Source organism: Sminthopsis crassicaudata, chromosome 5 (genome assembly GCF_048593235.1).
Source record: "Sminthopsis crassicaudata isolate SCR6 chromosome 5, ASM4859323v1, whole genome shotgun sequence".
NCBI lineage: Eukaryota > Metazoa > Chordata > Mammalia > Dasyuromorphia > Dasyuridae > Sminthopsis > Sminthopsis crassicaudata.
The window spans coordinates 47038382-47061193 of NC_133621.1; the positions used below are offsets into that span (position 1 = coordinate 47038382).

Genomic DNA, 22812 nt, shown 5'->3' on the forward strand with positions numbered 1-22812 from the left:
AAAGAGAAAACACATAGATATGTGTACTACATAATATGTACAAAGTGAACACAAAAGAACCCTGAGGGAAAGGGGAAATACTAACTGGGAAATCTGGAGGGAGGAGGAGCCCAAATGTCCTCATGTAAGAAGCAAGACCTCCCAGGCTATTCAGAGGCACAGAGATGGGAGACAATTATCTAAGGAGGGGAAACAGCAGAAGCTACTTTGACGACGACAGAGGGTGTGAAGGGGAATAATAAGAGAGAAAAGAAAAGCAGATTGTGAAAGGTCTTATTTTTTCCCTTAATCTTGAAGTTTTTTTAAATGTCTCTTATTTTTACATCTTCATTTCTGAATATATCCCTGCCCTCCTTTAACCTGATGAGCCATCCCATATAACAAAAGTTTTAAAAGAGAAAGAAAAACAGAACTATTACCAGAACATCTGATCAGCTGTCTGACAGTAAATGAAATATTCCACAATCCTCTCTGCACACAAAGGAGGGAGGTGCATTTTCCTGCAGCTGGGCAGCACAGTGCACCGAGTGCTGGGTCCATGTCAGGAAGACATGAATTCAAATATGGTCTCAGGCACTCACTAGCTAGGTATTAATGGGCAAGTTTCTTACCCTCCCTCTGTCTGCCTTGGTTTTCCCAACTGTAGAATGTATAATAGTACCCACCTCTCAGGGTTGTCGAGAGGATGAAATGAGAAAATATCTGTAAAATATTCTTGTTCAGTCTTCTTCAATCCTGTCCTACTCTTTGTGGTGGCTATTTGGGCTTGGCAAAGATACTAAATTACTTTGACATTTCCTTCTCCAGCTCATTCTACAGATAAGGAAACTGAGGCAAACAGGAGCACAAAGTAGCTGAGATCAAATTTGAAGGCAAGTCTTTTTGACTTCTTTACTCTATCCATTATACCACGTAACTGCCCTGCTAAGGACAGAGTAAGCACTAAAATGCTGTTTTCCTGCCTCTTCTCCAGTCACTAAAATTATCCTATATTCAATTGATTTTATTCTATTTAACATTTTTTGCCAATGATTTTCCTGGTTTTGCTTACTTAACCTCAATCAGCTTATGGAAAATTCTTCATATTTGTCCATTATTCATCATACTTATTGATATAATTTGTCTAGCCATTCCCTAATCATGGAGTCACTTTCTTCATATCCAGTTCTGGTTGGTTACAACAAAACTGGCTTCCTTGCCATTGTTGAAACTAAATATTCCCTCTCTGGCTTCTGTGAATTTTCATTCTCCTCACTTTTCTCTCATCCATTTCCACAGGTTTAACTGTCATCTTTATGCAAAGATCTGCAGGAACTATATATCCTTCCCCAGTTGCTTTCTTGAGCTTCAGTCCCACATCACCAACTGCTGACAGGACATTCTGAACTGAAGTCCCATGGGCAACTCAGGCACAAAACACCCAAAATGGAACTCAATCATTTTCATCCAGAAATCCTCTTCTGAACTTCCCATTTCTGTTGAGAGTGCTATCCAGTCACCCAATCACCCTCGTTTGCAAATTCAGAGTCATTCTAGAATCTTCATTTTCCTTTACCCCACAAAACTAATCAATTGATAGACTTTACTGCTTCAAGGACATCCCTTGAGATCATCCATTCCCTTCTCTCCATTCATAATAGCAGTACTCTTTTTATCTGTATTATTTCAATAGCATCTTTATTTCCCTATCTTGGGTCTCTCCTTCCCCGCACCCATCCTCCACACACTCACCAAAATAATTTTCAGGTCTGATCATGTCATTGGCCTTTTCAATATATTCTAGTGAGTCCCTATTATTTCTAGAACCAAACAGAAACTCTGTTTGGTTGGCATTTCAAGCCACTGACAACTTGCCCAACCTTCTTTTTCAAGTTTTATTATCCATCACTCCTCTTCCTGATCCAGCCAACATGTTCTTCCAGCTGCTCCCCTCCACAAGACCCTCCTTCCCTTGCCCTCCCTGTCTCCCTGTGCCTGTAATGCACTGTATCCTCCTTATTCAATGGAAAATTCAGATCATATGTCACAACCTACATGAAGCCCTCCCTATTTCAGGAGGCTTCCTAACTCCTACCCCTGTCCCTATCCCTACCCTCCTAAAAAACTCCTTGCATTTATTTTGCATACATTTATTTACATTCTGTCTCCCTCTCCCAATAAAACATAAGCTCTGTGACAGCAATGAGTGTATAATATCTCTCTTTTCATCCTCAGAGTCCAGTAAATGCTTGTTGATTGACTGAATTGCACTGGAAGATAGGGGGAGGGAAAGAGGTAATGAGCACAGCTGGAGAAAGTGCCCACACCACTGAGATCACAGATTCAGCCACAGAAGTTGAAGTGATGATGTCAGAACCTACAAACTCATACTAGCTCTAACAAAGTACTCATTTAGAAGGTTAAAATAAAGAGCATATTAAACTTTCCACTCCAAATAAGTCATCTCAGAGAAATGCGATTCCACCCAGAGGGATACAAGCAAGGATAGCCCTCTGCTGTTTTGTAGATACAGTTTTGCTTCTAAAGATCTGCCCAGTTCTAAGATGCCCACTAAACCCAAGTCTAACATGCAGCATATTTTTAATTCTTTGCAACACAGGGCAAAAGAACTGGCCAGCGAGACAGCTGCTCTAGACACCCGCCACAAGTCAGTAGCAGAGCAGCTGTCTGTCTAGAAACTCTTGGGGGCCTCTTGTTTTAAGGCAAGGAGTGCTTAAGCTTTTTGTGCCATGGCCCCTCTCTGGCAGTCTGGTGAAGCTTATGGATCCCTTTCTCAAAGGAATGATTAGGGAGAAAAAAATTAAGATCAAAAGAATGGCTATAATATAAATGTAGCATACTGGAAAGAGAAAGAAAGAAAGGAAGAAAGGAAGGAAGAAAGGAAGAAAGGAAGAAAGAAAGGAAGGAAGGAAGAAAGGAAGAAAGGAAGAAAGGAAGAAAGGAAGAAAGGAAGAAAGGAAGAAAGGAAGAAAGGAAGGAAGGAAGAAAGGAAGAAAGGAAGAAAGGAAGAAAGGAAGAAAGGAAGAAAGGAAGGAAGGAAGAAAGGAAGAAAGGAAGAAAGGAAGAAAGGAAGAAAGGAAGAAAGAAAGGAAGAAAGGAAGAAAGGAAGAAAGAAAGAAAGAAAGAAAGAAAGAAAGAAAGAAAGAAAGAAAGAAAGAAAGAAAGAAAGAAAGAAAGAAAGAAAGAAAGAAAGAAAGAAAGAAAGAAAGAAAGAAAGAAAGAAAGAAAGAAAGAAAGAAACATTAAAAGTGCATTGCTAATGCAGAGAAATGTTATCTTTTACAAAGAGGCTAGTGAAAATAAAAATGCAAAACATGGATCTGTAACGTGCCCTCCTGGCAGTTACAATTACTAGTCTGTCCTAGACCCACCAGAGTACCTTTGACCACTGTCCTCTGCAGTGTGAACTCTACCCGGCTCGCCTCCTCTGAGGCCTTCTAAGGTTTCTGGCCACAATCTCTTGTATCTATAGCTTAATAACCGGTAGCGCGCTCAAGAACAGCCACGTGTAATCTTAAAAGCCTTTATTATACCTACTCACATAATGCCCTGACTGATGCCCTGACTTGTTGGTTCCTGAGTGAACACCTGGTCAGAAGACCCACGTGTTCACTACCAAATTCCTTACCTCTTTTGGCTATCCATCTTGGCTTGGCCACCCAGGCTAGGGAGCCAGGGTAAAGAGCGCCAGGTTAAAGAGAGCAACTGCTGCCTGCAGTGGGCTTACATAGGGCCTGTGAGGTCACACACACAGCCAATCAGCGAGAGAGTCACCCATTACGAAGCTATCTCAATATGGCCAGGATCCCACCTACAAGGCAGTCCTAATATCCACAGAAATTACTTCCGGACCACTCAATCTCCCGATTTGCTGTGGCACCCATTTAAAGGCCTCTTACATGGATCTGCAAATCTAACCACAGAGTATCCATGGATCCCAAGTTAAAAACTATAATTTGCAGTTATCTCCTGCCTCAAAGTTTTTGAGCCTCAAAAAAGGCCTCAAAGCTTCTGTCCTCATTAACTAGTTTAGGCTCCTACAGTAGTTTGTTCTTCATTCTCAAAAAAGGACTATTACATCAGAGAGGTAATAGTGTAACACAAGTGAATTGGACTTAAGTGAGAGAGGGCTGAGCATGGTCACTTTCTCCTAGAGTCATTTGGGTCAGTGGCCAGATACAGATCAGGACAACCAGCGGTGGATTCCAGATGTGATGGAAGACCTGCAGGTTTTTAATAGGTCTTTAGTTTGGTTGAGGCAACACCATTTAGTGCTTAACAGAAACACCAAGAGGAAGGGGTCACCAATTCTCATGGCAGGACAGTGAAGGAGGGAAGAGGAAAATAGAAGGAAAGAGGGAAGAGGAAAATGGAAGGAGAGAGAGAGGAAGAGGAGGGAAGAAGCAAGGGGAAAAGATGCTCACAGCTTATATTTCCAAAACGCTTTGTGATTTATGGAACACTTTTCTCTGGTGATTCATCTAGGTGACCCATCCTAAACAGGTGTCACTTGGACACAGTTCTCTCCCGGCTCCAAGTCTGGGGCTCCAACCTCTATCCCACGCTGCCTCTCCAGGTTTAATAATTGAGAAATACCATTTGCAGACATTAAAGAAAAAGTTTAGAAATTCTTTATGATTAGTGACTTTGCATTAAACTGAGATCTGAGGAAATGAAACTGTCCACCATATATTAGGGTGACCTAAAGGAAAGAGTAGCCAAAAGTTAGAATTCTTCCAGGCAACATCCAAGAATATGTGGAGGGAGGGCCCCCCACTACCTGGCCCACTCAGGGTAGATTGCTCTTCATTTATATTGATGAAATCAAAGCAGGATTTAGAAAGAGCATCCCTAACTACGTACTACCAAAGGGAGCCCACAGAACAAGGGCCAGAAGGAAAAGCAGACCTCGCATATCTGTGATTTATGGGACACTTTGGGACAAAGAAAAGAAAACTATTACCTTATTATAGTAAGAGACCCATTAAGAGTCCTCCTTTCTTAATTTCTCCTTCCTAAATCTTAAAAGAGTCAAAAGGCAAAAGGACTCAACTTAAAGGAGATCTCTCCCTACTTAGCTACCTCTCCCCAGGTGCCCATTGTCCTCTTACAGTCCTACTGAGACTAGACAAACTTACCTTCCTCAGGTAATACGAAACAACAATTGGGTCGTTACCCAAGTTTGTTTACCCTGTAAACATTTCTAGGTAAACCTGCTTTTTCCCCTTTAAAAAATGGCAAGTAGCTAATCAGGTAATGAAACCAGGTGAAGGGTGACTTTGTTGACTGCTTCATGATAGCAGGCAAGCTAATCCCTCAGATTTTACCTTCTCTACAAGGGAGTATATGTTCAGCACATTCCAAAAGTTTAAGTGTAGTCATTTTAAGCCAGCGCTTAAAACTTCACTAAGACTTCTGGGACAGCCTGCATTTTTTTTTGCAGGCACCTTCTGTGAAGAAACCCCAAGGGCTCATACTACAATCATACAAACGGCAACAATTTAAGAGAAAAGTAAAAGTCCCCTTCAGGCAATTCTGAAACAATTGTAGATATCTGGGAGCACAGCAGGGCTCTTTGTCAGAGTTTTTCAAATCTCACAATCTAGGCAAATATCTGCCATTCATTACCTGTGTGATCTTAATCAAGTCATTTAACCAGGCCTCAATTTTCTGCTAGGACTATCTAGCCTTTCTCCTAGTTCTCAATCTCTGCTCCTTTGTACCTCCGTGAGTTATATTGCCCTGGAAACAAATCCTAGAAGTAAACTGGTGAAAAGAAAAATCATGTGTCCTGCCTAATTATCACTGAAGAGGGCTCATATTTCTAGATTTCCCAAAATAAATGTCTAAAAACAGCATTTATCCTGAATTTTGGCCAATAGAACTTACAAGGTGATATAAACAAGAATCTGGTGGTGGGAACAATCAATTAAGACTAGTTAAATTAAAAATGAATACTAATCCAACTTTACCAAAAAATGGGAAATTAGTCCTAAAGAAGATTCAGGATTAATTCTGGTCCTGGAGCAAAAGGCATTATCCCAAGATTCTGAGTAACTGCACTAAACCCATCAAGCCTCAGTTTTCTCATCTGTCACAGCACTTATATGATGGGGTTATTGAAGGAAATCAATTAAGATGACCCTTTGCAAAATTTGAAAGTTACTTAATTTCTCTGACAGGGATCATATCTGAATGAACTACCCATCTTACTGTGCTGCTGTGGATAAAGCACTTTTTAAGCTTCTATCTAGTCTGAGGTCAAGTTTGGGTCTTCTTCCTGGAGAGCCACGAGTCCCCTCCAAAAGGAATAAAACTGCCTTCTGCTTCTCCTCTGTCCTCTGTAACTGGTCCTAGTGCTGCAATGTCTCAAAAGTCAAAAAGTCCTGTGCATTTGTCAGAGCAAAGCAGCAAGGAAAGGCAACTAAAAATGTGCCATAGGGAATAATGGCCCACCACATGGAAGTTGACTAGATGACTAATGTCTTTTCAGTCTCTAAGCTTCATGATAGTCATGGCTGAGTTCACCTAATGCAGCTGTTTTGCTGCTCACATTCCCTCCCCCTGCATTCAAAGGCTGATAATGTAACACTCTGCAGCTGGTCAAATGAAAACATGCAAGTAATAGGAACCCATCCCTTCTGGCTGGTGAATTCAGGCTTAACCTTCACATTCTGTCTTTACCTTGTCAGACACCTAAGATTCTGGAGGATTTTAGGAATTTAGACATTTTAAAAATGAAGGGGACTAACAACAGTCATGGGAGCATCCATGGCCCTTCAATTTATGAGGGGAAAAAAACACATGAATTTAATGTTTAAGAAGAATCACTGTTAACTCTTAAGAAAATGCACTAATGTGCTGAGTGAAATGAGCAGAACCAGAAGATCACTATACACTTCAACAACAATACTGTATGAGGATGTATTCTGATGGAAGTGGTTATCTTCAACATAAAGAAGATCCAACTCACTTCCAGTTGATCAATGATGGACAGAGGTAGCTACACCCAGAGAAGGAACACTAGGAAGTGAATGTAAACTGTTAGCACTACTGTCTAACAACCCAGGTTACTTATACCTTCGGAATCCAATTCTTAATGTTCAACAAGAAAATTGGATTTACACACATATATTGTATCTAGTTTATATTGTAACACATGTAAAAGGTATGGGATTGCCTGTCATCGGGGGAAGGGAGTAAAGGGAGGGAGGGGATAATCTGGAAAAATGAATACAAGGGATAATGTTATAAAAAAAATTATTACTCATGCATATATACTATCAAAAATTTTATAATAAAAGAAAAAAAGAAAAAAAGAAAGAAAAAGAAAAAGAAAATGCACTAATGAGCTGATCAATCAAGAATTTATTAAGCATCTATGTGCTTAAGACCCAGGACAGCCAAGCCAATCTTAGCTAAAACAGCAAGGCTGCTGAGGAGTAGAGAGGAGGTGGCAGAGGCCAACCAAGTGAAACAATAGCAGCATCCTGTCCATCATCTCCCCTTAGACCCTGACAAGTCTGGGAAGCAGCAACGCTTTTAGTCTGCAGCCATCATCCTGGAAGCAGCCCCCTCCGGAGATGCATCCTACCCCCTCCAAGAGCTACAATCACAGCTACTGAAAACTCTGAAAGAAAAGTTCTGGTCACTGAAGTTCTGGGTGCTGTCAGATGGCTCAACATCAGGACAGCATGACCATGTCTAAGGACCATGAGACTTTTCCATCTGATTTGCAGTAGAAACCTTTCCATGAGTACTGACTCTCCCCTTAGAATGTGACCCTTTTACTCAAGCTCTCTTTTGTTGCTTTGAGAGGACTAGGATCCCCAACTGGAAAGTCTGGAAGGTTATGTGCCAAGGATGAACTTTGGATGGGTAGATTTCAGGGTGATGAATTTAATGCACTTATTAGGTAGCTACTATGTGCCAATCAATCATTGTCCTAGGCCCTGGAGTTACAAAAGACTAAAATAAATTAGTCCTTACTCTCTAGAAGCTTACATTCTATGAGGGGAAATTTGTAAATATATACAAAATAATTACAAAACAATTATTTGAGGAAAGTCACTAGTAGCTAGGGAGTCTGGGAGAACGTTGTGTATAATTTTTTGTGAGTTTTGCAGGAATCTAAGGATTCTAGCATACAAGTAGGGAAGAAAATATAGTAGAGCGCCAGGGCAATGGCCTGGAGATGGGGAAATTATTATCTTACATGAGAAACGGCAAAAAGAACAAAACAATTCTATAAGATAGTATACCAAATCTTATGGTGGGCTTTATTTTCTGAAGTATCTCCATTATTCCTTAACAGATATCACATTTTCCTTATATTACAACAATCCTGTGAACTAGGCTACCATGAGTTTTATCATTTCTCCTTTTCTAAATCAGGAAATTAAGGCTCTTCAGAAGTTGCACATGGTCACTGGTAAATAGCTGAGATTTACATTTGCAGCTTTACATTTACAACATCCACAAATTGTTGCATCACATCATTGAAATGCCTATGAAGTGCAAAGTCAAACGCAGCTGACATAAAAACAAAAGATATCACTAAAAATGTATTTTAAAAGCAATGCTAATATAACTTATAGAAGTGCCAAATTGACTCATTTATTGAGTGACCTGCAAATTTTTAAAACAAGGTTTGTTCAAGTTTTCATTTTCATAGAAGACAAAGTCCAGCATCAGTCCCAGAGGTGGTGTTTAATATTTCTTCATTTAAATAGGCAACACTCTTTTACAGTTAATTGACTGCCATAAAATATTGGTCCCAAAAGCCACAAGCTTTCTTAAAGATTACAAAAGTGGAAAAAAATCTCTAAGGAATTCTGCATTTGCTCATTACTTACTGTACTTCCATAAGGAAAAAGACGCTTGTGTTCCAGATATCATCCCCAATTCTGTAAGTTCATTTCACTAGATATATATTTTTTTTAATTTTTTAATTTATATTTTCTATAAAGAATTAAAATTAAATACCATCCAGGCCACTTCTATCTGAACAAGAATCAAAAACAAATACAAAAACCATAAGCAAATTCCCTACTGGAGCTCACGGCTGACAACTCTGCTCTGGAAAATATTATTTCAGATGGCTTCTTCCATACCTATTTTAAGCCCTACTAATTATTATTAGGAAGGAAGGAAAGTAAACATTTCAAATAAAAACTATGATTATTTGTTCAAAATTTTAGATTTTTAGTTGTGTCCAACTCCTGGTGACCCATTTGCGGTTTTCTTGGCAAAGATAGTAAAGTGCTTTGCCATTTTCTTCAACAGATCATTTTGCAGAAGAAGGAAAGTGAGGCAAACAAGATTAAATGGCTTGCCCCAGATCACATGGCTAATAAGTGTCTAAAGCTATATTGGAGCTCAAATCTTCCAAGCCTGGCAATTCATCCACTGTGCTACCCAGCTGCCCCCAATTTTTTTTAATTTAATCTGTTTCTAAACAGACAATTTAATTATTAAACAAACTCGAATAATGAAATAAAATACCCTTTTGATTTAGCTTTCTCTATTTACATTGTATTTTTAAATTGAGTTAAAAATCTTAGCCAATATTTCAACTACACTGGAAAGAATAACATAGTTATATTGATCAAAACGGGGGAAGGGGGCCTCTCTTCTTTGGGGAGAGGTTTGCAGCTATATAACTATCCTTCTGTTATCTAAAAACAGTTCCACCGCCCCCTAACCCCTCTACCACAGTACCACTGAGTAGCTAGGAAGAAATCAAAGAGTAACTGGTTTCTCTAAACTGAGATCACTGAGATTGAGTAATCTTAACAAACAGCAACTTAATCAGACAGGATGTGAAGCTTTTCTGGCTGCCCCCATCCTAAATTGTACATGTAGAGAGAACCTCTAAGCTCTCACAATTGGAGTGGAATATTCATTCGTGCATAAATCTTTCTATAGAGATCTTGGAGAGAAGCTAAGTGGTTCCCTTCCCCAAATGGTAATGACAACTACACTCTGTCAAATAAACACAAGAGCAGGAAATAGTAAAGAGTCACTTTTAAAAGGGGAAGAGAGGCCTTGTCTGTTAACAAAATTACCAATGTGGAAGTTGTACATTTTCATGTTGACTGGTTTTAAATAAAGGTTGTCTTTAGTGAAAAACTACTCTCGTGGGGAAAGATGTTTAGAGAAATTTGACAACTTAGAGTTGCTTTAAGAAAAGTTGAAATTCTTGCTGGGGTGGGAGGTCTAGGCTATGCTGTTCCTTGGGGAAGCTGAGGCTGATCTCTCTCTGAACCGACCTCTGGAGACGAGGCTGATCTAGTGTCCAAACCAGGTCTGGCACCAATATAGTGAGCTCAGATAAACCCTGCCTGCAAGTCCCAGGCATCGTCCAGAAATTTGTACAAGAAGATAAACTACGATTTTCTTCAGTATGTTGTTTCTATCATTTATAGATGTTTGTTTAACGATACTTTAAATTATCAGCCTACTACTACCTCTTGCTAGATTATATAGCATTGGTTTTAATAGAGCATGTGGAATTAACATCAAAAGGGAAAACATGAAGTGCAGAGGATCCATTTCCATGATGTAATGGAAATAAAAACATAAACCCACAGGGTTTGAGGTCGGAGGATCTGGACGTGAAGACTGGTGGAAATGGAGGATGTGTTGTGTAAAACTCACAGCAACCTCTCAGATAATGATGGTGATGGCGATGATGGTGGTGGTCACCACTGTGGGAGTGGGGAATTGTAAATATGTGCTGACTCCGGACAAGTCTCCCCTGCAATGACTCAGAGGGTTCCACAGCCTCCTTCAGGTCCACATCTTATTGATTCCTCTGTTCTGTAAACCAGAACACATCTTAGCTCCAAAGCCCTCATAAAGAGGGACAGGCATCAAGCTCTGGACCTTTCGGACATGGTGCTTCCTGACCGTAACCAACAGGACTGCATGGACACATCCCGAGTGGCTTTTCTGAGAGCAAATTTTAAAATGAAGGGAACCCCCCCAACTGATTTATTAGTAATGATGGGGGGGGGGAGTTTCTGTTCTGTTTTGCTGGGTTTCATTTCTCTTTTTCCATTTCCATTTCTAGGAGGAAGCTGCTGAGTTCAGCTTCGTACTTGAAGGCCACTTTGATGAATCAAAGAATAGCCTATACTTTAAAAAGAATGAACAATAATCCCAACAAGCATTTACTCGGCCTCTATGCGAAGATCTGGGGAGGTTTCCCATCTATTAATCAGGAGATCTCCTATGACTCAACACTCCAAAGGACCACACACATACACACACCAGGTACACTGTAAAGCAGAACACAACAGTGACTTTAGGCAAGTAATTTAACTCTCTGTGTTTCAGTTTCTTCATCTGTAAAATCGGGGGTTTAGTCTAAATACCCCAACTCCCCAAGTCTCTTTTCAACTCCCTTTCTATCCAATGAACTAAGACCAAAGTACCAAGAACACAACCAAGAGATGCTTCTGATTCTTGGAGGGAAGAAGAGGTGAAAGTAGAAGGGAGAACAGAGATGGGTCCTTCAGTGTCCTCCCACACATAATCTAGAGTCCCACAAAAAATAGAACAGTATGGATGGCACAGCAGATAGACTGCTGATCTTGAGTCAGGAAGATGGGCAAAGGCAGTTTGCTGTGTGATTTGGTTTCCTTGTCTCTGAAAGACGGGGTGGGGAGATTGTACTGAATGACCTCTACGTTGCCTTCCAGTTCTACACTGATGATCTTCTCCTTGGGTACCTATCATAGTACCCAAAGCTTTTCATTTAAAAAAAAAAAAAAAAAACTCTTGGGTTTTGTGCACTTGTTATTTCATGTTTAATGACAATAGTTCTGATATATTCTCTCCTCTCATGCTACTGCTTAGAAATGCTTCAAATGAAAGTTTCTTTTAGCCCCTTTAATTACTTTTCGAGGGACAGATCCTAGTAGTGATTAAATTGCTCTTTAATTGTCAATTACTTGTTCATAGCTTTAAAACTCTTTACAAATAGGATGTAGGGATCTAGACAAATGGATATTAGGATAGTTAGAACATAGGATTTGGGGATCAGGAAAACCAGAGTTCTAATCTTGCCTCAGATCCTTACTAGCCCTGTGATTATAGGCAAGTCACTTGCCTTTGTTCAGTATTGCTTTCCTCATCTGTAAAAACAGTAGAGTTCTTGTAAGAATCAAATAAGAGATGCACATAGAATGCATCACAAGCCTCAAAGTACCACATAAATCTGGCTCTTTTAAGTCTGGGGTGATCCTTTAGTATCCCAGAGTGCCCAGATTTTATACCCAACAAGTAGTTTAACAATTCAATAGTCCCCAGGCTATAATGAGTTGTATCTAATCTAAAGGGGAAATCCCAGCTTCCATAAAGCCTTCTATAGCTTCAAGAAGGGGAAGGGCTAGGAGATCAAGAGGGAAAGCATCAAAATGGGAACCAGGTGATCATAAAGGGCAAGGGTTAAGGAGAGCTGTGCAGGTGAGCTATGAGGAAGGCACCCAGGTGAGAAGCAAGGGACACTAAAGCCAACTTCTTCCTCACAGTAGCTTTTATTCAAGTCAGGCTTTATTCAAGGATTTGCTAAAAGGAAAAAATAAAGAGACTTAGAAATTTGTAGTGGTGAGAAAGCTCTGGATCTGAAGTCAGGGGTCCTGGCTTCCAATTGCTGGGTAGTCATTTCTATACCTCTAGACCTCAGATTCCCACCTCGAAGGTGCCTCCAGGATTAAATGCTCTGGTTTTCTACAAGTGAATGGTGGGTCATAAGGCAGAATTCACCCACCCAGCCCCCTTACCAGCTGTTACTGACCTGTAACACAGACACCTTCAAAGTTCTTAGAGGGGTTTTATTGCTAGTGACTATGGAAAAACCGACCCAGGATAAAAATAACAAAATAAGGGAAGTTACAATCTCAAGAAGTCTCGCAGTGGAAAGACAGTGCCCGATACCACAAGAAGAGGCTGGTTGAAAACTATCTTTATGTGTTATTGGCGGGGAAGGAGGGAGAAATATATTATTAAGTGGGAACAAATAAAGTAAAACTTTCCTGGAGCTATTTTTCCCTCCTGCCTTCTGAATAGTCTTCTCTCTAATCCCAGGGGCCAGAAGCTGGCCACTCCTCCCTACTCTCACCTTCTTTTGAATTTTCTATTATGCTCCAGGTAAGGAATCTGGGTAAAGTTCACTTGCTGCTCCGAGATGGAATCAGACTCCCAGCTCCACTTTTCAATCAGTTTCTAAGGAAGAAAACAGATACCCCGCTTCATCCTGAACCAATGAGGTTTTCAGGTCTCATCTTCCCATTCTTTCTTCTCTCTAGCATCCAGGCAGATATCTCAGACCCTCAGGGAAAGTCTGTCTCTCCATCTCATCAAGGGGGCACTTAAGTGAGGTTTACCCAGGCTCCTTATCACCTTTCTTCTTCCTTATCACAGAGAAAGCATCCGATCTTGCTGCCCCTTCATAGTACCTGCTTCTTTAGGTTATATCTGGTCCATGTATTCTCTCTCTCTCCCTCTCTATTATCTCCTTCCCATCTTCATATAAACAGGTGGTCTTGGTTCTTTGGGAAGAAAAGAAAAGCTTTCCCTTAATTAACCCTTCTTCTGTTCCAACCTCTGAACTCTTCCAGAAAAAGCAGTCCACATTCTCTACCTTCACTTCCTTACTTTCTCCATAGCCCGTCGCCACTTGGCTTGAAGCCATTCTAGTGAAAACCTTCTTTAACATATCAATCAGAGCAATTTGGAGCTACGCCCAAAGGGCCATCAAACTATGCATACCCTTTAATTCAGCAGGGTCTCCCTTGGATCTGTATCCCTAAGAGATCATTAAAAAGGGGGAAAGACCCACTAGCACAAAAATGATTAGCGGCATCTTTCTAGAGGCAAAGAATTGCAAATTAAAGGAATGTTCATCTACTGGGAAATGGTTGGACAAGTTATAGTATATGAAAATAACAGAAAGCTATTATGCTATAATGATAAGCAGGATGATTTCAGAAAATCTGGCAAGACTTACATCAACTGATGCTGAGTGAAGGGAACAGAACAGAACTTATGCACACTAACAGCCAGACTATGCATGATCAACTCTAATAGACTTCTCAGAGACACAATGATCCAAAACAATTCCCAAAGACTTGGGATGGAGAAAGAACTAGGAAGTCTGAATGCAGATAGAAGCATACTATTTTCACTTTTTTTTTCCTCATAGTTTTTCCCTTTTGCTCTGATTTTTCTATCACAACAAGACTAATAAGGAAATATATTTAACATGATTGTATTGCTTGCTGTTTTGTGGGGAGAGGGGAGGGAAGGGAGAAGGAAAAAAATTTAGAACATAAAATCTTACAAAAATGAATGTTGAAAACTATCTTTATGTGTTATTGGCGGGGAAGGAGGGAGAAATATATTATTAAGTGGGAACAAATAAAGTAAAATATCACTAATTGTCACCTAATCACCCAAATAAGTGGGCTCTTTTTCAGTCTTTATCCTCCTAGCCCTTTCCTTACTTTTTGTCACAAAGTAACAACTACCCATACCTGAATGTTCTTTCTTCCTTTGGTTCTTCTGCTTCCCTAATACCTATTACTACCATCTTCAGGACTCGTCGGTAACCAAATCCCTTCTTCAAGTAGGGGGTATGTTTTTGAGACCCTCATCAATCTTCATTCTCTCCCCTGGCAATCTCAGTCATTCCAAAGGCTCAGTGCCTCTATGCAGAGAACCCAAATGTCTATCTCTAATTCTCACATCCCTCCTAAGCTCCAGACCCAGAGGCCAAGATCTTCAGAGGTCAAACACTGAATCATAGCTTGAAAGCTTCAAGAGGCTTTCAAGTCCACTGCTCTAATTTTTGCAGAGAAGGAAACCAGTGCCCATGACAGAAAATTTCTACATAAGTGCACCATCGCACTTTAACCCAGTGTCAGAAAATAGACTAATCACATTTCCCTGAAATCTCTGAATAACTCATTAACTTGCTATCTTTCTGACTTACTTATTTTCTTCTGTGACAGAGTAAATAAGTAGGTACCCCCCAATACTGTCCTGGGTCCTTGTCACTCCATGGAACTGTGGTCCTCAAGATATAAAAGTCCCCTGCCCCCAATTATGAGGGCTTTGCTCTAATATTGATAAGGGCTCCTTAGGAGATCATGAATTTAGAGAAGAGATCCAAATATTTCTAATCCAGTCCTCTTATTTGACAATTGAAGAAACCGAAGTCAAGAAGATTTATGGGGAAAACTTGAACTCAGGTCCACTGCCCTTTCTACTATTAAGAGTGTCAGAGAGGAGTAATTTTACCCTTTTATAAACCCACTTCCCAGAAACCTCTAGATCTAAACTGAGAATACTCTCCTCCACTGAGTCCTGCCCCCCAGATGTACATAGTCGAAATAACTCACATTCCTCAGGCATGAAAAGGCCCCCATTTTTTCCCTCTTGAGGAAAGGACTATGCATTTCTTAACTTGAGCCTTGCTCAAGTTAGGAACTCCTCCACAAACCCACCTCTCCAGTCTGAATGCTGCAGCTCCTTGCGGGACCCAGGAATTCCTTACTGTACATGGGAAGCCCTCCCTCCTGAGAATCAAGTCTGACTCTGCAAAACTACACTTGTATTTCTCCAGTCTCTGGTCCCCTTTTACAGGTCAGGTCCCAGAAGGGCACCACAGGCTTAGTACAAACTCAACACGCATCATCAATCCCACAGTGGTCAATAGACTACAGAGCAAAGGATTCTCGGTCTAAAGGTGGAGTGACCAATGTCTGCTCACCATCTCCATCTGCAATCTTGATGGGAAGAATAAGAAGCTCCAGAATTGAGGACAGGCTTGCAAAAATTATAAGCAAATATTTTGCAAAGATTGGAGTCAGGAAAGAAGAAAAGCTAAGGTGAAATGGTAGGGATTTATTTGATTGTTTTGTTTAAATAGGAAGGCAAATTTCACAACTCTATTCCCTCACCATAATTAGTGTTTTGGATCCTTTAAGCATAAATTTTCTTTCCAATGTAAAATTGGTATCACTTTCACTCATGCTGCATTTTAAGGAGAAGACAGAGATAAGATATATAATCTTGCTTATATTATCTATTATATAGGTTATTATAATATATAATTATATACCTTCTTACATAACCCATCTCTAAATTCCAATCCAACCCTACTGAAGTCAGATGCCATCAAACAAGCTCATCTTAAAATCATAAGGATTCATTGGGTGGAGGGGAAGAGGGCAAAAAAGATTACAATTCCCACAGCCTCATGTGGAGGCCAGAAAGAGACTTAAACCTCCAGGAAGCATGTGTAATTTCCGCTTCAAATACATCAACTACAATTCACTTTCCAAGAAACAGACCAGCTTTCAGCCAGCTGCTATTCATTCGGCTTTACAGGTTCCATCTCATCTTCTTACATATGACTTTTACAAACTCATTACTTACAATTATCAATCCAGAAAAAGAAAACCCCCCAAACAATCTCCCAACCTTTTCCCTCTCACCTCTCTCATCTTTAACATTTACCATGATTGGCAGGAAATATATAAAGGCTACTTTCAGAAGCCTGGAATGCTTCCATTGGGTATCCACAATTTGCAGTCTTGATGCTTTCTTTCTAAAGCTCTTCAAATACAAAAAATGGGGCAACTTCTGACCATTCTAATCCTCCTTCATAAGGAAAGGTCCTGGGCCACTGTGTGACACATTTAGCACTTTAATACTAAAGTCACAACGCGATCAATCCCAGAATGAAACTGTGAATAGTAAGCAAAATATTCCCCTCAGAAGCAAAAAACTTTCTGATATAAAATAAACCACTTCTTTCAGAAAGCCAAATGGAATCTCTGGGAGGAGTAAAATTGCTTACTCATAAAGGTAAAAATGAATTTATCCACTCGGTGGTATGTTCAATAAATTGCCAGGAATGTAAACAGAACTTTTTTGAAGAGAGCTTTGGATGCTTTGAAAATATCAGCAGATAGATAAGTAACTAAAATGCAATAAATACTTTTTGAACCAGAGTTCCCATGGCACATTCCTTAAAAAGCTCCCCTAAAAAAACTGAAAGATCCCATATGTGCAAATAATAATAGCAGTTTTTGGGTGAGGCAACAAAAAGTAGAAATAAAGTAGATGCCGAGTGACTTAAGATTGGATAAAAGATATTAAGTGATCGGAGTGAATTAATAAGCTCTTAAGCAAACCGGGAAACATGAAAAGATTTGTGTGAACTGATACAGACTGAAGTAAATGTTGTAATGAAATGATGTAAAAATTGCTGAGAAAAAACGTTCCTCCCTTTGCTGGAAGGAACTAGGCAAACTAATTTTATGAAGAAATGCATATACTATCAGACATCAATGATGTGACTGATTTTCATTTTTCTCTTTCTTTTTAAATATGTTTTACAAGGGATGACTCGATGGTTAGGGGAAGAGAGAGGAAGATACTCAGGAATTAAGGTAATAATATAAACAAATGAGAAAGAATTGAATAGAAATGAGAAAGAAATTTTAAAAATAAAAACCCATACAGGTTATTCATATTTATAATATTATCAGAGTAAATAGAGAAAGGTTAATTTTAATCTGCCTCTACTGATTCGAATAATGGGCAAATGAAAGAAGTTGAAACTGAAAGGAGCTGTTTCAGAATATGGCATCTGCCACAAAGATTCGGAATAAACTGAATAATACCAATGAAATCCGTGGTACCTAGGTGGGCTTCGACAAGAGAGAGCCTGAATAACTATCTGGAAGCCAAGCTACTCCAGGAGGCAAGCAGGGAGGAGCGCTGATAAGGGAACCTTTGCATGTGATTAGGTCTCTCTTTTTAAGTGGATTTTTATTACAACCCACCCAAGGTTGAATTTTTAGCTGCATTCTTTGCACTAAGACCACTGTAACTCCAAAGTTACTGTATCCCATCAGAAAGCCTAGTTATGAATCCCCAAGTTATATTTCTCCTTTTGTACCTCACCAATTCACTGACTCTTTCTCTTTAAGGTGAATCTGCTTGCCAAGCACCACAATGGGCAGCACCTTAGGACCCTAACTCTGGGTTAGCCTACCAGTCAATGGCAAAATCCTCTTGCCCCAAACTCCTTTGGTAAGAGGTTAGCCCAACTTTAAGCAATCAAGGGTTCTTTAGAAACTTGCTACATCTTAAGGGCATCTTCCCCCTGGCTGATTGTGAGTTCCACTAGGGAGGGACCTTGGCTCTTACCTCAGTTAACTGCTAAAGCCCCTCATGGATTCAGCCTGAAAAATCCTTGCTTCCGGATCTGAAGGTGGTTTCTAAGCCCACAAATTCTTTTGAAATAACCTATGACGTGGCCGAGATCTGATATAATTTGGGGATCCATAACCCCTCTCCCTCACATTTGACGGCCTATCCTGATCCAACGGGATCCAGAACCGTGGTTCTTTCTGATGAGATCCTCGGTAACTGAGTGCTGTTGGTAGAGAGGGACTGGAGCATGAGTGGGCAGGGAAGGGCATTCATGGTCCCTCTCGGTGGGGGTCCTCCTCTAGGATGGCCCCCCCTTGCTGTGTCCAGCCAAGAAATCCCAGTCATATCAAACCCCTGAAGCTAGATTTCCCTATAAATCTGTCCATGGCTCAGTCATCTTTGCTGAATCCCTTTTTAGCCCACCACCTCACTCTGTCTGGTAGAGTCTTTCTCCTTCCCCCTCCCTCAGGCCACAGGGTATCTCCCCCTCCTTCATCCCCCCACTAGGCCATGGGGTATCTCTTCTCTCATCTCCCAGCACACCTTATGCTATCTTTCCCCTTCTTACAGCTAACTCTTTGGGGGTGCAGCCAGCTGAGAGCATACTCCAACCTCATAGGATATTCTTTTTCTGCTGGCTAATTATGAGTAGAGAACTTGTCTTTTCCATCATTAATTATTAAAAGCCCTTTCCCTGCTCTGTGCTCTCCCAACACTCCTAGTGTTTATCATACCTCTTCTTTTTGCCTGTAATCTCGCTCCTCAATAAACCCACCTTTTGCCAAAAAGAATGGTCACTGTGAATTCTTCTCATGACCGAACCCCAACATTTGGGGCTTACACCAATCTCTTCATTCGGGGCTCTCCTCATTCACATCATTTGGTACATCATTTCCACCGTACTTCAGTTGCTACATCCAATGGAGTGGTATTAAAACTGCTCAAAAACAACATAATAGATTCTCTCACTTGACAAAGAAGAGCCCCTATTTTAGCTGTAAGTTGGGAGTTTACTGCTTGGATTTCACTTTCCTGGATGAAAAAACCTACCAGTCAATCAATAATTTTACTAAACCATTACGTCCCAGGCATCTATGTGTAAAGAAGATACAAAAGCAAAATATGGAGGAATTTGAGATGGGACAGAAGTGGAGACAGGAAGAAGGAGGGGGTGGGGGTGGGAATACCCTAGTCTCTAGAGGCAAATGAAGGCCATTCTTGATGTGAAATAAATTTCACTGGTCAAATCATGTTCATATAATATGACAATATGCTTAGATATTTTTACTCCTTATCCCCAATCTATATCTTGAGGAATGCTAAAGTCGTACTCATTGGTAATTTAATTAGAGGGGAAGAGTGGATGGCTAACTAGCAATCACTGAATGATGGAGCCAATTTTTTTTTAATCCTACCATTAAGAGTCAGAGACTTACTTAAACATCAGAACACTGGCAGGATACTTCCTTTTCCTGTTTGGTCCCTGGACACTACTTTCTTGCCCTGAAGCTTGTCTAATGGCTAAAACCAGTAAGTGGGGCTGGGACTGAGAACAGAAGGATCTGTATAAACCACCTTTTCCGGGCCAAGCAACAATGGTTGGATGGTTTCTTTGGAATGTCATATTCATCTTAACAATTAAATACCAATACAGCTTTGAATTTAAAGGGTCATCTCCCCAGGAACTCCAGAGGAGATCTGATTAGCAATCATCTTAATATCAACGGAAAAAGGAGAGCAGTGGGAATGAAGGTCAGGCAAATTACTCAGCTCAAGGCATTGTCCAGTTAAACACTATACATAGGAAAGAATTCCAACTCCTCCTGACTTTGATTATTGTCATTAAATCAACGAAAACAAACATTTCTTTTCCCTAGTATAAAATATGGCCAAAAAAGTGGCTGGGAAAAAAATGAGGGGTCAAGACTCAAGACCGGATACCAGCTAATGTCCAGGATTAGGAGGGGAAGAGGAAAGAGAAGGAATTAATAAACTCTTGATCATATTTGAATCTCACATCGAGTCACACTCGGGAAATGTTTTTGTGTCATAGCATCAGTGGCTCAAATATCTCTCTGTAAAACACTCACAAAAATCTGAGAACATCGAAGGTTCTAACAATGTAAATCTGCATCTGCAGAGAAACTCCTTCTACAGGATGGAAACGGTGATGATACATGGAAATCCAGTCTTCCCTTTCTGAAGATTTACCACCTTGAAATGCCAGGTTTGCTTTGAGGACTTTGCTCCTGAGAAGTTTTTTCTGAGCCATTTTCCCCCATTCCCCCCAAACCATGCTAGACTCCCCCTTTCCAAAACAACCTTATTTTTGTATATATTACATATATGTTTATATTGCATAAAAATATACAAAGCATACACGTGTCCTCTCCAGTCTGTCAGAATGGAAGCTCCGGAGAACAATTTCTTTTGTTTCTCTATTCTGGGCACCTTTCACAATGCCCTCTGTATCATATTCGCCCAATCAGGCCCCACAACAAGAGCTCAATAAATGCTTATGGATCGATTCCTCTAGTGAATGTGCAAAGCCTTCCATAAATTCCCTCACCACAAACACTTCTAAAATTTTAATGGTTTCTGAATGCATCTAGAATAAAATAAAAACTTCCCAATCAGTCATTTAAAATCTTACGCAATGTCTCCGCTCGTCTTTCCAGTCTTATTTCGAATTACTCCCATTGGCTCAGCCTGCAGATGTAGTCACAATGGCCTGCTGACTGTTCCCGGCCCTTGACATTCCATCTTCTATGGCCAAGCTTTTGCATAAACAATGGCCCATGTCTAAATATTCTCCTTCCTCACTTTGACCTCTGGGAATCCTCCTTCTTCAAAGCAAGCAACACAGATGCCTTAGACAAGAAGCCTCCCTGATCCCACCAGTCAGCCAATAAACACTTATTGAAAGCTAGGAGTCACAACCCTCTCCCCTTTTTGAAAATGCTCTGGATTTCTTTGTGTGTACTTTGTCCTTGTGTATATGCTATTTTTCTCCCAATGGAATATAAGGTTCTGGAGATCAGGGACTTTTATTTCTGCACCCCCAGCACTTAAGCAGATCAGCTACATTTTGCTCTACTCTCCACACCAGGGCCTCCACTCTGGCCAATTCGTTCTTAAATCTCAGGGTGGTTAAAGTGCTGGGATCTGCGGCCGGGGATAGTGAGCACAGATTTGAATCTGAGTCCTGTCTCTGTGACTTTATTTAAGTTAGGTGATTCCTCATAAAATGATGTTGAACTTTTGAGGTCCTTTCTCTTCCAGGACCTACGATCCAAAGACTTTGATATGGAAAAGTCAGAGAGAGCTGGACACTTAACCATTTAACAAACATCAATTAAGTACCAACTGTATGCAAAGTATTATTCCAGGCAGGTGATCCACAAAGACGGAAGCCAAGTCATGCCCTGTCCTGGGGAAGCTTACTGAGGCAGAGAAGAGGAAGGATGGGGGCTAGTGGGAGGGAGGGCAGCCTGGGCGTACGGTACAAAAGCAGTAACTGCCTAGTCTGGCTGTAGGGCAGGGTATGTGAAAGAGAATCCTATGAACTGTAACTAGAAGAAAGAGGTTAGAGGCAGGGGCTAAGGATCCTACAGGCAATAGAAGTCTTTGAACAAGGAAGCAGCATGGTCAGTTTAATGCCTTAGAAATCTGTGTGGTGGAAAGAAAAATGGAAGAATGATCTCATTCTTTGATTCTCTACAAAACTCACATAGAACTTGGAATATAGTAACATAAATCTGCTTCTGTTCCCTGGTTATTTTTTCTCTTTCTTTTTTGGCCAAAACAAAACATACAGTAAACTCTGAGAAGATAAAATTCAATCATAGTGAATGGGGTAAACTGAATGAAGACCTCTCATGGAAATGTGGCCTTGACCCATGTCCTCATTGTGACTTGAGACTCTGCAATAACAGGTTAAGCTATAATTAAAAAGCTGCAGGTTTTCTATTGTCTTGGATAAACATTTCCTCTCCTGCCCCCCCTCTTAATTAGCATTTAAGAGTTTAATGGGTAAAGAGTTTGTTATTTACTATTATTATTTATTATTATTTTGTTTTGGGGATAGATTTCCCAGTTTAGGGAAATCTCCCAGACAATGGGAGAAAGAAAAGGTGAGGGGGAGGGGGGAGGGTTTAAGGTCTATGTAATCTTGTGTTTTGCAATTTGAACTTTACACTCCAAAGTCTTGTCTGTTGGGAGTTGCCATTTCTCCTTTTTACCTTTTTACCTTGAGGGTCTCTGATTTTAATTTGGGTAAAGGTCACTGTCCCACACGATAATAACAATATCTGACACAAAGTGTACAGCACTTTGCAAATCTTAAAAGTAATTTAGAATTGCCCCTCCTCCTTCCTCTTTCTTCAATCTAGGAAAAGTCCAATCCCGACTAGACTAGAGTAATATCCTTTCACAGGAAATTCCACATATTTAGGAGAATCCAAATGCTTATTTAGGCAAACTCCTGCGGGATAAAGACAGTCTGAAGGAATTCCCACCAGGACTCAGTGACAGCACATAAGAGTAGGGTTCCTAAATTCCCAGCTGGAAGACTCGTGG

General features: G+C 40.3%; 1 protein-coding gene across 9 annotated transcripts in view; it reads right to left on the minus strand.

Moving 5' to 3' along the window:
* The window catches only part of CDK14 (cyclin dependent kinase 14), a 772185-nt gene that overhangs the window by 551086 nt on the left and 198287 nt on the right, over positions 1-22812 (minus strand). Inside the window, exon 1 of one of the 9 annotated variants that reach the window (XM_074266575.1) lies at positions 20888-20932. The exons of the other annotated variants lie outside the window; for them this stretch is intronic. The gene's annotated coding sequence lies outside the window, so the exon portion shown is untranslated. Of the gene's footprint in view, positions 1-20887; positions 20933-22812 lie in introns of those variants that run through there. 9 annotated transcript variants of the gene reach the window in all.